Source organism: Martes martes (genome assembly GCF_963455335.1).
Source record: "Martes martes genome assembly, chromosome: 14".
Lineage (NCBI taxonomy): Eukaryota > Metazoa > Chordata > Mammalia > Carnivora > Mustelidae > Martes > Martes martes.
In genome coordinates this window covers 36,855,618-36,868,037 of record NC_137902.1, presented here as the reverse complement: position 1 = coordinate 36,868,037, position 12,420 = coordinate 36,855,618, and positions in this window count along the sequence as shown.

The window sequence follows — 12,420 nt, the reverse complement described above, 5'->3', positions numbered from 1 at the left end:
AAAGTAGCAAGCCCAAAGCAGTTCATTAAGGACAGTACACTTTGGAGAAGGGAGAGTGGGCAGGCTGGAAAGTGGCCACTGCACAGGGGTTGAAGGTGTATTTACTTTTTATGTTTGCAGAGGTTATGGGTCATAGTTAGTGATGAGGGAACAAAGGTCTAGCTGAGGACAAAGAACAAGCGGACACCCTACAACCCACTCCCCCCACCCTCGACTCCTCGGTGGGATTTGTGTGACATTCTTCCAGGAAGCTCCCAACTATCTTAATGTTAATGTTAGAGGGAAAAACAACCTTAGCTTGACAGTGGCAGGCCTCCAGTATCTTGTAGATCCTCTTTAGCATATAAAGTTCTTTCCAGAACCTCCCTTGTCCTTACCTCCTCCAACTCCCAAGTGTAAAATCAGCCACCCCTCACAACCCCAGTGCAGCAGCTCTTTCTGCCCGCCCAAGGGTCCTGTCTCTGTGCTTTAATGAACCACCATTTTGCACCAAAGGCGTGTCAAGAATTCTTTCTTGGTTGTTAGCTCTGGACCTCACCCCACCGGACATCACTATATTCCCAAAACACATTGTTTAGGACCCTCTCTAACAGAGACTGTTTCTAATTACACAAGGGACTCCTCCTACCACTTGGGAGGGGGAGTTTTGGCCCTACAAGGTTCTTGATGCAACTTTCCTGGCCACCTTCCCCTATAGGGTGGGAGGGTCCTTGAAACCACAGTGTAAATATACTGTAATGAAGCTATAGGTTACCCTGGGGCAGAGATTAAAGAGAAGAGGCATGTTCTGCACCTGTGGCTCTGGGTCTGTCAGCCCTGGAGTGTTGGAAGCCCTAAGGGCAGCTTGTTAAAGCCACTGGAGTCAGGATGTTGTACCCTCAGGCTTCTAGCGTGTCACCTATTTATCACTGGCTCCTGTCTAACTGCCTACTCTGTGAGCTCTTTCCTATTTGTAAACACACACACACACACACACACATGCACTTCTGTGACTACTCTTTCAGACATTTGCAGATCTTAAGATGGGAGCTGTTTCCCTGTGGCTATAGTCGCCCTCCCCCATTGCAGTAGTTAGCTCCCTTACTGCAAGAGTTTTTTTTTTTTTTCCTTTTTCACTCAATAAACTTTATTTTTAGAGCACTTGTAGGCTTATAGAAAAAATGCACATAAAGTCCAAAGTTCTACTATACTTGCCTCCTTTACACCCTCACCCCTCCTACAGTTTCCCTGTTACTAAGATTACTGAATCCAAGTTCGGTTACCAGTCCCTCAAAAGGCCATTACTCAAGAGACAAGTGTTTGACTGGAAAGGAATGTGAGCTTTAGTCAGGAGGCTGGCAACCTGAGAAGGCGGACTCGTGTTCAAAAGACAACTCCAAGGATTCTGCCTGGCTTAGGGGTTTCTTAAGGGGTGTAGGGTACAGTGTAGGGTAGTTAATCAGCAAAGGGAGTGCAGTGGTGTGCAAGGATTCTTGGTTATGTGCAGATTTCACAATACCAGCTACAAAAGTTATCTTAGTGCTGGGGAATTTTGTGTGTGTGTGTGGGGGGTGTGGTCTGGTTCTTGTTCCGCGATGTGCAGGAGTATTCTGTTCTTTCTGCAAAGGAAGGCAACACCTACAGATATACAAAGGGAAGTCGGTAAAATCACTTGTGTGACCAAAAAAAAAAAAAAAGAAAAAGAAAAACATTTTGCTAAAAAAATTGCTGGGCTAATCAGAGAGCCAAGACTGTTTCAAACAGACTTGCTGGCTTCTGTGGCCTGGGAAAGTTCTGGTCCTTCACTCCTCAAGGTCAGTGGTCTGTAAACCTCAAAGAAAGTAAATTAGTCTGCTGCAGATCAAGGGACTTAGGTCAGCAAGTAAGGAGTGTTAACTTGAAGCAAGTCAACCTTTAAGGCCAGCTGCTATGCTGTTACACTAACATCTTGCATTTGTATGGTATATTAGTCACAACTGATGAACCAGTATTGATATGTTATTCCTAATTAAAGCCCAGAGTTTACAGTATAGTTCATTCTTTGTATTATACATAATATTAGGTAGCTACCATTATTGCATCATAAGAAGAGTCTCACTGTCCTAAAAGTATTTTGAGTTCCACCTGTACCATTTACCCTAAACCATTGCCAAGGAATGATCTGTTTATTATTTCTATAATTTGGCCTTCTCCAGAATGTCATATACTTGGAATTATATAATATGTAGTCTTTTTAAGTATGTCTTTCATGTAGCAATATGCATTTAATGTTCCTTCATGTCCTTATGGGCTGGTAGCTCATTTGTTTCAACTGTTGACTAATACTCCATTGAGTGGACGTACCACCATTTATATACCCCTTCACATGCTGAAGTGATGAATGTGATGGGCCCAGGTAGAATGTAAAGAATTCTTCATCAGAAGAACATCCAGTTTTGCTTCCAGTTTTGGCACCAAATAGGGTACCCGATCTGCCAACCCCCTGAGAGGAAATGGGTATGATCTATCTCTGCACCTCTGGCTCTCTGAGTCTAGTCTGTCTCCAGATGGTATTTGCCTCGCTTTGGAAAAGTCAGGGACTAGATCTCACCTACAGGCCATTGAACAACTGATTACCTTCAGAAGGTACAACTACCAAAACACCTGAAGCAAACTCATACTTGAGTGGACACTAAGGACATATACCAAATAAAACTTCCCACTTCTAGAATATCAGACTGGTGGTCAGCTGGCATTTTCACAGACACATATTCCCTCTCATCTGCTTTTGCAGGATTACTGTGACTTGACATAGATCTGGTCTGGTCATCCCAGGCCAGAGCCTTCTGGAACCTTAGCATGTGCAGCCAGCATCATTGTACATTTCATGAGTAGCTTCAAAACTTCCCTTAGCAGAGCCAGGCCTGGTCAGAGCATATGTTCTTGGGAATATTCTCTGGGTGGAGAGCCAGCATGACTATGATTCTGCCAAATGCTTCAGCTAAAAGCTCAAGAGTTAACTAAAGAAGGATTTTTCCTATACCCAAGAAAGAGATAAACATTGCTTCTTCTATACTAACAAGGCAACCAAGTGTAATGCCCAAGTTTTCGTGTCCGAGATACCACCAAGGAGCCAACACCGATGCAATCACACAAGGGTTTATCTGACAAGCTTAAGCTTGGGCCCAAGTATACCCGACACAGGGGAGTAGGGACTTGGACCCCGAGTCCTAGTTAAGGCAGGGGTATTTATGTGTCATTACAAGAGGCTTGGAGGTGGAAGAGGGGAATTTCAGACTCTCAAGCAGTAAGCTGATTAGCTGTTGCCAGGGTGTTGCAGGGTTGGGTATAGCGGTTTTTCCTGTTACTAAAGCTCAGCGGTTTTTCCTGGAACTAAAGTTCAGCCCCCGGTCACTGGGGCCTGAGATGGCTGCTGAAGCTAAGATGGCTATACTCTTGCTAAGATTAAACTTGAGGTGGGGTGTCCTTAATTTTCTTGGCCTCCACATTCCCCCTTCTCAGAGGTACCTAAGGAAGGACACAATCATGGGTCCAGGCTGGTTTAGGTTGGGGCGGGAGTGACTGTGTCTGCATCAGGGGTGTTATTGGACGCAGACGGCGTGGTAGGTACAGAGGAGGGCAGGGGGTAGGTAGGAGTTGTCTGAGGTTTGGGCAGAGGAGGTGCTAGCACAGGGCTTGGGCCTAAGGCAACTGGGTTAGTTAAGGGTTGCTGGAGGAGTTTGATTCCGAATACAGCACCTGGGTCTCTGGGGAAAACTCTGATTTTTTTTTCATAAAGTCTTACTCCCCACCAGAGTCCAGTACTCCATCTCGTCTCTGCCCATCCTTCAGGAGTAAAAGTAATGCTTACTGGATTGCAAGTGCCCTCTATAGATTTAGTAGATTTAGAGCACTGGCCCGTAGTACCAGTTCGGCTAACAGATATAAGGTCCTTTTTTACAGGAGGGTTCCACCAGATGTGGCCAGTGGAGACGCAGCTCCATGAAGAGCAGTAATAACTGCTGGCGCCTCCACACTGTTGTGCCTTTTCTTTGGTGTGCCCTGGGCAGACATAGAAATGATGTTTACTAATGAAGGTTTCATCCCAGGTTAGGTGAAGGAGTTTAGCCAAGTCAAAAGTTAAAGAGGGAAACCATGTCCCGGGTGGGTGCGAGCCAGTGGTGGTACTCAAAGTGTCTCCAGTGGCTGCGTTGTAAACTACCCATGTCAGATTTTGTGGCGAATGGGGGTTGGAAAGGCATTGGGTAAACAAGGTTAAGAGTATTATTACCACCGCAGCAGTTTTAGCTTCAGGGAATTGTCCTTGTTTGGTTGACTTTTCCATTCTGGGACAAAGTCCTTGAGAACAGCGTGTGGGTCAGCTGGCCGGACGTGGGTGTAGTGGACCCAGGGAGTAATCCCGTCGACCTTGAGAGTGATGGGAGTGGTCAGGAGCACGATGTAGGGTCCCTTCCAGCGGGGTTGAAGTGTCTGATGTTGGTGTCTCCGGACGTATACCCAATCACCCGGCCAATATCAATGGGGGTCCAGGGGTGGCCCAGTCTCGTAGAGGGCCCTCAGCTTAGGCCACACCTGTTCACGGGTTCGTTGCAACATTTGGAGGGAGAAAAGGAGTTGGTGATCATCAAACTCAGCAAGCACCTCAGGTTTTAAATTGGGAATGATAGGTGGAGGAATACCGAACATGATCTCATAGGGAGTAAGTCCCATTTTATATGGGGAGTTTCATACCCTATATAGGGTGAAAGGGAGGAGAGTCACCCAGTCCCCGCCAGTCTCCAGGGCTAATTTAGTTAAGGTCTCTTAATGTTCTGTTCATCCTCTCTACCCGTCCTGAGCTCTGGGACCTATATGCACAATGTAATTTCCAATCTGCCCCAAGTACTAGTGCTACTCCCTGTGTTACCTTAGAGATGAATCCTGGTCCGTTGTCTGGTCCAAACTTAACAGGAAAACCATACCTCGGTAAGATGTCTTCCAGCAGCTTCTTGGTCACGGTCTGTGCTGTTTCATGTTTGGTGGGAAATGTCTCTGTCCATCCTGAAAAAGTATCTACAAACACTAGCAAATACTTGTATCCGTATTTTCCAGGTTTTATCTCAGTGAAGTCCACTTCCCAGTAGGCTCCTGGGTGGTCCCGCCCGGAGCCAGGTGCCCGGGTTAGATCCATGGACAGTGGCATTAGTTAATTGACATGCGTGACAGCTTGCCACAATCTGTTCGATCTTTGATCGGGAGTCTTTGATGGTGATCCTTGCATGTCGCACCAAGTCTTCCAATTTTTTTGTTCCCATGTGGGTACTCTTATGCATTTTGGATAGGACTCACCATCCCAATTCCTCTGGTAGGATTATGCTGGAATCTGCAGCTCTCCACCAGCCAGGTAAGCATTGTGTCATGGGCAGATGACTAATCCATTGTAAGTCTGCATCAGTGTAGTTGGGGTTGTCTGGCAAGCTCGGTGCTCCTGGATCAGGCAGTGTGGTCACTGAGACATGGTTCACCGAAAGAGCTGCCTCTTTTGCCTTTAAGTCGGCCAGCCGGTTTCCCCTGGCCACTGGCGTGTCTGCTTTCTGGTGTCCCAGACAATGGATAATGGCCAGTGCCTTAGGCAGCCAGAGGGCCCTTAGGAGCTCAAGGATTTCTGCCTTGTTTTTTGTTTTTTGTTTTAAAGATTTTATTTATTTATTTGGCAGACAGAGATCACAAGCAGGCAGAGAGGCAGGCAGAGAGAGAGGAGGAAGCAGGCTCCCTGCTGAGCAGAGCCCCTGATGCAGGGCTCGATTCCAGGACCACGGGATCATGACCTGAGCCAAAGGCAGAGGCTTTAACCCACTGAGCCACCCAGGCGCCCCTCTGCCTTATTTTTAGTAGTCTTTCCTTCTGCTGTTAAGAGCCCCCTTTCTCTATAAATGGCTCCGTGGATGTGGGCTGTGGCGAAGGCGTACCTGCTATCAGTATAGATGTTTATCCACTTGCCTGCTCCCACTGTCAGTGCCTTGGTTAGCGCAATCAGTTCTGCACGTTGGGCAGATGTCCCAGCCGCTAATGGTTCCGCCCAGACAGTCTCTGTCTCTGTGGTCACAGCTGCCCCGGCATACCTCATTCCTTCCTGGACAAAGCTGCTGCCATCTGTATACCAGGTGTCATCCGCGTTCGGCAGTGGTCGGTCCTGGAGATCGGCTCTGACTCCATGCACCTGAGCCAGGATTTCTTGACAGTCATGTAGGGGGAGTTCCCAGTCAGGGTTAGGGAGCAGTGTCACTGGGTTTAGGATTGTTGGTGCCTGGAACAAAATTCTGGTAGGGTACAAAAGCAAGCCCTGGTGATGGGTCAAGCAGGCATTGCTGACCCCTCGGTCTGGGGGTTGTTTGAGCACCCCTTCAATGGCATGCGGGGTAGTGACATATTGTTCCTGCCCCATAGCCAGCTTAGCTGCATCCTTGACCATGGTGGCCACTGCAGCAATAATTTTTAAGCATGGAGGCCATCCAGTGGCCACAGCATCTAATTTCTTTGAGAGGTATGCCACCGGTCTCTTCCAGCGGCCTATGTATTGAATTAGGACTCCCTTCGCCACCCCCTTCCTTTTCATCCACGTAAAGGTGGAAGGGCTTAGTCAGATCAGGCAGCCTGAGTGCCGGGGCCGAAAGCGAGGCTTGCTTAAGGTCATTGAAGGCTTTGTTCGTGGCCCCAGTCCATACAAGGTCCTGTTTTTGTTTTGTGGCCTCGTAGAGGGGCCTAGCCATGTCAGCGAAACCAGGGATCCACAATTGGCAGAACCCAGCCAACCCTAGGAATTCACGTACCTGGCAGACGTTTCGAGGCTGTGGGATTCTCATGATGGTCTCCTTCCGTGCATCCATTAACCATCTTTGTCCATCTTTTAATTCGTACCCCAGGTAGCTCACCTCTGTTCTGCAGATCTGGGCCTTCTTAGCTGAAGCCCGGTATCCCGGAGTTGCTATCAGTTGGTGCAAATCCTTGGTGCCTTGTAGGCGTGTTTCCTGGTCCTCTGCTGCCAACAGGATATCATCTACATATTGTAATAGAGTCAGATTAAGGTGCTTGGCACGGAACTCACCTAAGACTTTGTGCAGTGCCTCGTCGAAGATGGTGGGCGAATTCTTGAATCCTTGCGGCAGTCAAGTCCAAGTGAGTTGGCCATTGATGCCCTTCTCCGGGTCCGCCCATTCAAAAGTGAAGAGGTCTTGGCTCTTTGGGGCCAAGGGCAAGCTGAAAAATGCATCCTTTAGGTCTAGCACTGTGTACCAAGTCTTGTCTGGGGGCAAGGTGGAGAGGAGAGTGTAGGGGTTTGGGACCGTAGGGTGCACGTCCATCACCCATCGGTTAACTTCCCTCAAGTCCTGGACCGGTCTATAATCATTAGAGTGTGGCTTTCGCACCAGCAGCAGGGGAGTGTTCCATGCCGACTGACAAGGCCGCAGTATGCCCGAGGATAGCAGTCGCCGGATGTGTGGGGTGATCCCCGTCCGTGCTGTGAGAAGCATGGGGTATTGGCGGACCCTGACTGGATCTGCTCCTGGCTTTAGTTCAATGTATATAGCTGGCCGATGTTGGGCCAGTCCCATTCCCCCAGTTTCTGCCCACGCTTGGGGAAACTCCTGCAACCAGTGGTCAACGGTGGTCATTGGTGCTGGGGGTGTTTGGTGAAGATGATATTCCTCCTCGAGGTTCATGACAAGAACCTGGATCAGGTGCCCCTCTTTATCCAGAACCTTTGCCCCTCTAGGGTGGAAACTAATTTGGGCTCCCATCTTGGTGAGTAGGTCCTGGCCTAACAAGGGGTAGGGGTACTCATGGATGACCATGAAGGAGTGGGATACCCAGCCCACGCCAAGATCCACTGTTCTTCGTGTAGTCCATGAATATTGTTTAGTGCCTGTGGCCCCCTGTACCCATGAGGTCTTATTTGTCAACTTCCCTTGAGGTTGTAGCAAGACAGAGTGCTGTGCCCCAGTGTCTACTAGGAATTTAATTGGTTGCCCCTCCACTTTAAAGGTTACTCTGGGCTTGGGGAGGGGTGCCGAACCCCAACCTCCCTAGTCATCTAAATCTTCTACCTCCAAGATAGTAGCGGAGGCCTTTGGTCTTTTGTTGGGGCAATCCTTTACCCAGTGGCCTTCTTCCTTGCAATAAGCACACTGGTTTTTATTCAGTTTGGGGCATACTCGATGAGGGCCATCCTCCTTACCTGTTCCTGAAGCCAACTTCTTGAGATGTCTCTGTTTTTCATGTGGGTCATCCGTGGTGTGGCCAGTAGGATCTTAGCCAGGTTCCAGGTCTGACAGTCACTTATCTTAGCCTGTTGTTCCTCCAGGCTCTCTCTGTTATTTGTAGACTCTTTCTGCCACCAATATCAGATTCTGTAGGCTCATTTCTCCTAGTCTTTCTACCTTCTGCAATTTCCTTTTAATGTCCGGAGTGGCTTGGTTAACAAAACCCATAACAATGGCAGCTCTGGTTTCTGGGGCCTCTGGATTCATAGGGGGGTACTGTCTGAACGCCTCTACGATCCTTTCTAGGAATGCCGCCAGACTCTCATCTTTACCCTGTCTTACATCATATACCTTGGCCAGATTGGTAGGCTTGCACGCTGCCACCTTGAGACCTGCCATTAGAGTCTGGCGGTAGACTCGGAGCCTCTCCTTACCTTCTGCCGAGTTGTAGTCCCGAGCAGGGTGAGACAAGGGGAAAGCTGCATTTATGAGATTGGGGTTCTGAGTTGGCTGTCTGTCGTCACCCAGGATGGACTTTCAGTCTTCCATCTGGATTCGCTCTCTTTCCTCAGTGGTAAAGAGAACCTGCAAGAGCTGCTAACAGTCATCCCAGGTGGGCTGATGGGTGAAAAGAACAGTACCCAAAAGACCAATCAGATCTTTTGGGTTATCGGAGAACTTTGCATGTTGGATTCTCCAGTTGTGTAAATCACTAGTAGAGAATGGCCAATATAACATCGGCTGTCTCTCCGTTTCATGGATGGAGGGGCCCATGCATGGGGGGCCCCTCCATCTGGGAGGGGGAGCGGCACTCCCTCGGCAGCCCCTGATGGTTCTGCTGGAGGGGCAGACGTGGGGGGTGGGGAGACCTGGTAGGGTGATGGAAGAATCAGGTCCTCCGTGGAAGTGTTCTGAAGGACTGGGTAAAGCGGAGTCTTTGGTTTGGACTCCGTTTTCTTGTCAGACTTAGGAGTTGGGTTCCACAGGGCTAGGATCTTGGATGTACGTCCTGCTTTGGGAGGGAGAAAAGGTTTAAGCCAGGAGGAAGGGTTCTCAATCATGTCTTGCCAGACCAGTATATAAGGCACTTGGTCAGGGTGGCCGTGTGGTTTTGAATTTGAATAAATGCTTATGAATCTGTCTCTCCACTTAGATGGCAAGTCACTTGAGAAGAGGAAATATGTCATATCTAGGTACCAAAAAAGCAGCCTGCATGTAACTAATGATCATTCACGGCTTGCTAACTTTAAAAAAAAAAATTATTTGTCAGAGGAGAGCAAGCACAAGCAGTGGGAGCAGCAGGCAAAGGGAGAAGCAGGTCTCCTGTAGAGCAGGGAGCCCAATGCAGGGCTCCATCCCAGGACCCTGGGATCATGACCTGACCTGAAGGCAGACTCTTAACTGACTGAGCCACTCAAGTGTCCCAGCTCGCTGGCTTTTGAAAAAAATAAGGAGCTAATGGCAATAAAGACTGTCTTAGACATACCAACAACATGTTTGAATCAAGCTCCCTAGACATTTAAGGACTTCCCAGAGCTATGAAAATGATGAAATGATGTGAGTTGTAGAGCTTGTGCTTTTCAGCCCAGCTTAGAATTCTAAACTTCAACGCAATTAGAAAATGTCTTCACCTCTTCTTATTTTTTTTAGTTGACTGGACTCCCTAAGTCCAAGATATTTCAGACAAGTCTAAAAATGTTTGCCTCCTAGGATCCTGAGAATTTTTCTCATAGACATTATAGGAGCAGGCTATGCAATGTCTTGAGACTAGGTCAATGGCGTAAATGTTCCTTAACATTTATATTGACAATTCCAAGTGAATGACTGCTTGACATGTAAAAATAAAACACAAAAATCCCATATATTCCTTATATTGCATGTGGAGTATAAGAGAGTCCGCCAGGGATATAAATTATGGTAGGCCAAAGACAGCCATTAAGACACCTGAGATGGTATGAAAATTACTGTAACTTTCAGAGCAGATAGCTGAGTATTTTCTTTATGGATGTGATTGGCATGAATTTGCAAACATGAGTAATCTCTAAGGCAAACATCAGACACTGCATATAGAGGTCAAAGCACTTTGACCTACGTTCCTTTATCATATTTTGTGAATTATTAAGATAAATGTGGAGACATCAAGGCACAGAGAAAAAAAGCTGCTGACTCAGAGCCTCAAAGAAAGATGGATATGTACTGGGATGAGTCCCTACTCATACTCCTATGGCATTTGGCCTGTAAGGGACCCAGGAATCATCTAAAAAAAGTACCTCTCAAACTTTTTTTTAAAGTAGGCTCCATGCTGAGCCTGAACTCACAACATGGGTCTTGAACTCACGACCCTGAGATCAAGACCTGAGCTGAGATCAAGTGTAGGACATTTAGGGGGTGACTGCATGGCTCAGTTGGTTAAACGTCTGCTTTCAGCTCAGGTCATGATCCCAGAGTCCCAGGATTGAGCCCTGAATCGGGCTCCCTGCTCAGCGGGGAGTCTGCTTCTGCCTCTGCCCCTCACCCTGCTCACGCTCTCTCTCTCACTCTAAAGAGTCAGGTGTTTAACCGACTGAACCACCCAGGCACCCCTCAAACTTTAATGTATTAACAAGTCACCTAGACATCCTGTTCAAAGAAAAACTCTAATTAAGTAGGTCTGTGTCAGGGACCTAAGACTCTGCATTTCTAACAAGCTTTAGTTGATGCTGATGCTGCTGGTCCATAGACCATACTAAGAAGCAAAACCAAGCACAGTGGGGTTTTTTTGTTTGGTTGGTTGGTTTTTTCCTTTTTTTTTTTTTTTTAAAGATTTATTTATCTATTTTAGAGAGAGAGTAAGAGTGGGGGGCAGTGGGGGAGGGAGAGAAAGAAACTCAAGCAGATTCCTCCCTGAGCCCAGAGCCTGATATAGGGCTTGATCTCACCATCCTGAAATTATGACCTGAGCCAAAACCATTAGTTAGATATCTAACCAACCATGCCACCCAGGCACCTCTAGTGCAGCGGTTTTAAATCATGATTACACACTAAAATTACCTTGGGATTTCTTTCTTTCAGTGACTGATAATTCTGATGCCTGGGCCTCACTACCAGAGATTCTGATTCACTGGACTAGAGATTAGCTCAGGGGTCAGCTTCTCTGTTTTGTTTAGCTTGGTTTGGGGTTTTTTTTGTGGGTTTTTTTGTTTTTGTTTTTTTTTTTTTTTGCTTTGTTTTGAAAGATTCTCAAGGAATTTTCTAGTTTGCAGCCAGGTCTGCAAGCCACTGTCCAAGGCTAACCCTTTCATTTAACTGATAAGACAACTCATAGAGTTTGACTCATCTAGATTGTTAGTCAAACAGAGAACTGGTCCTAGAATTTTGATATTGGACTCATAGTTCTATGCTCAAGCTTCATTTCCTCAAGTCAAAACCCTGTCCATTCAAAATGAGTTTCCCTCTTTACTTTTCACTATTCTTTCCTATTTGTAAACACACACAGACACACACATACACATAGACACATTTACACAGTATATTGACTGTTTCCTCTCTCCTTAGTGCTGCTGTCCTGTGAGTTCACGGGTCTGTTTATGCCAAAGACACAATGGTCAAGATTCTGCATACCTAATCAGCTAAGTCAGAGCCCCATAGAACCAGGACTGCTGCCAAATTCATAGTGATCACGAGATAAAGATTTGCTCTGTTTCTGTGTCAGAGAAACTAGGTGTCAATAGGGGAAGGAGATTAAGAGGTAAAAACCTTCAGTTATAAAGTAAATAAGTCATGGAGATATAAAGTACAGCAAAGGAATATAATCAATAATATCGTAATAACTTTGTAGGATGACAAATGGTATAGTCTCACCACGGCGATCATTACATAATGTAGATTAACGTTCAATCACTATTTTTACACCTGAAACTAATATGAAACAATATGTCAACTATACTTCAATTTAAAAGTATTTTATTTGCAATGATTTTATGCACAAAAATTTCAAAGACATACTGCTATTAGTGCATATAGCCCTTCTAACTTCTCAGTATTTGCTGACATTTCCATCCCTTTATTTCAGAGTTAGGTTAGAGCTGGTGCCTTGCAGAAAAATGTTTTCACCTGAAAACTCAGTTGGTCTGCTAGAAACATCCCATCTGATACAGAACTAGAAGAGAGCTGAGAAGTGATCACCTTTCCAAAATCTCTTCTCCCCACATAGATCAGTCCG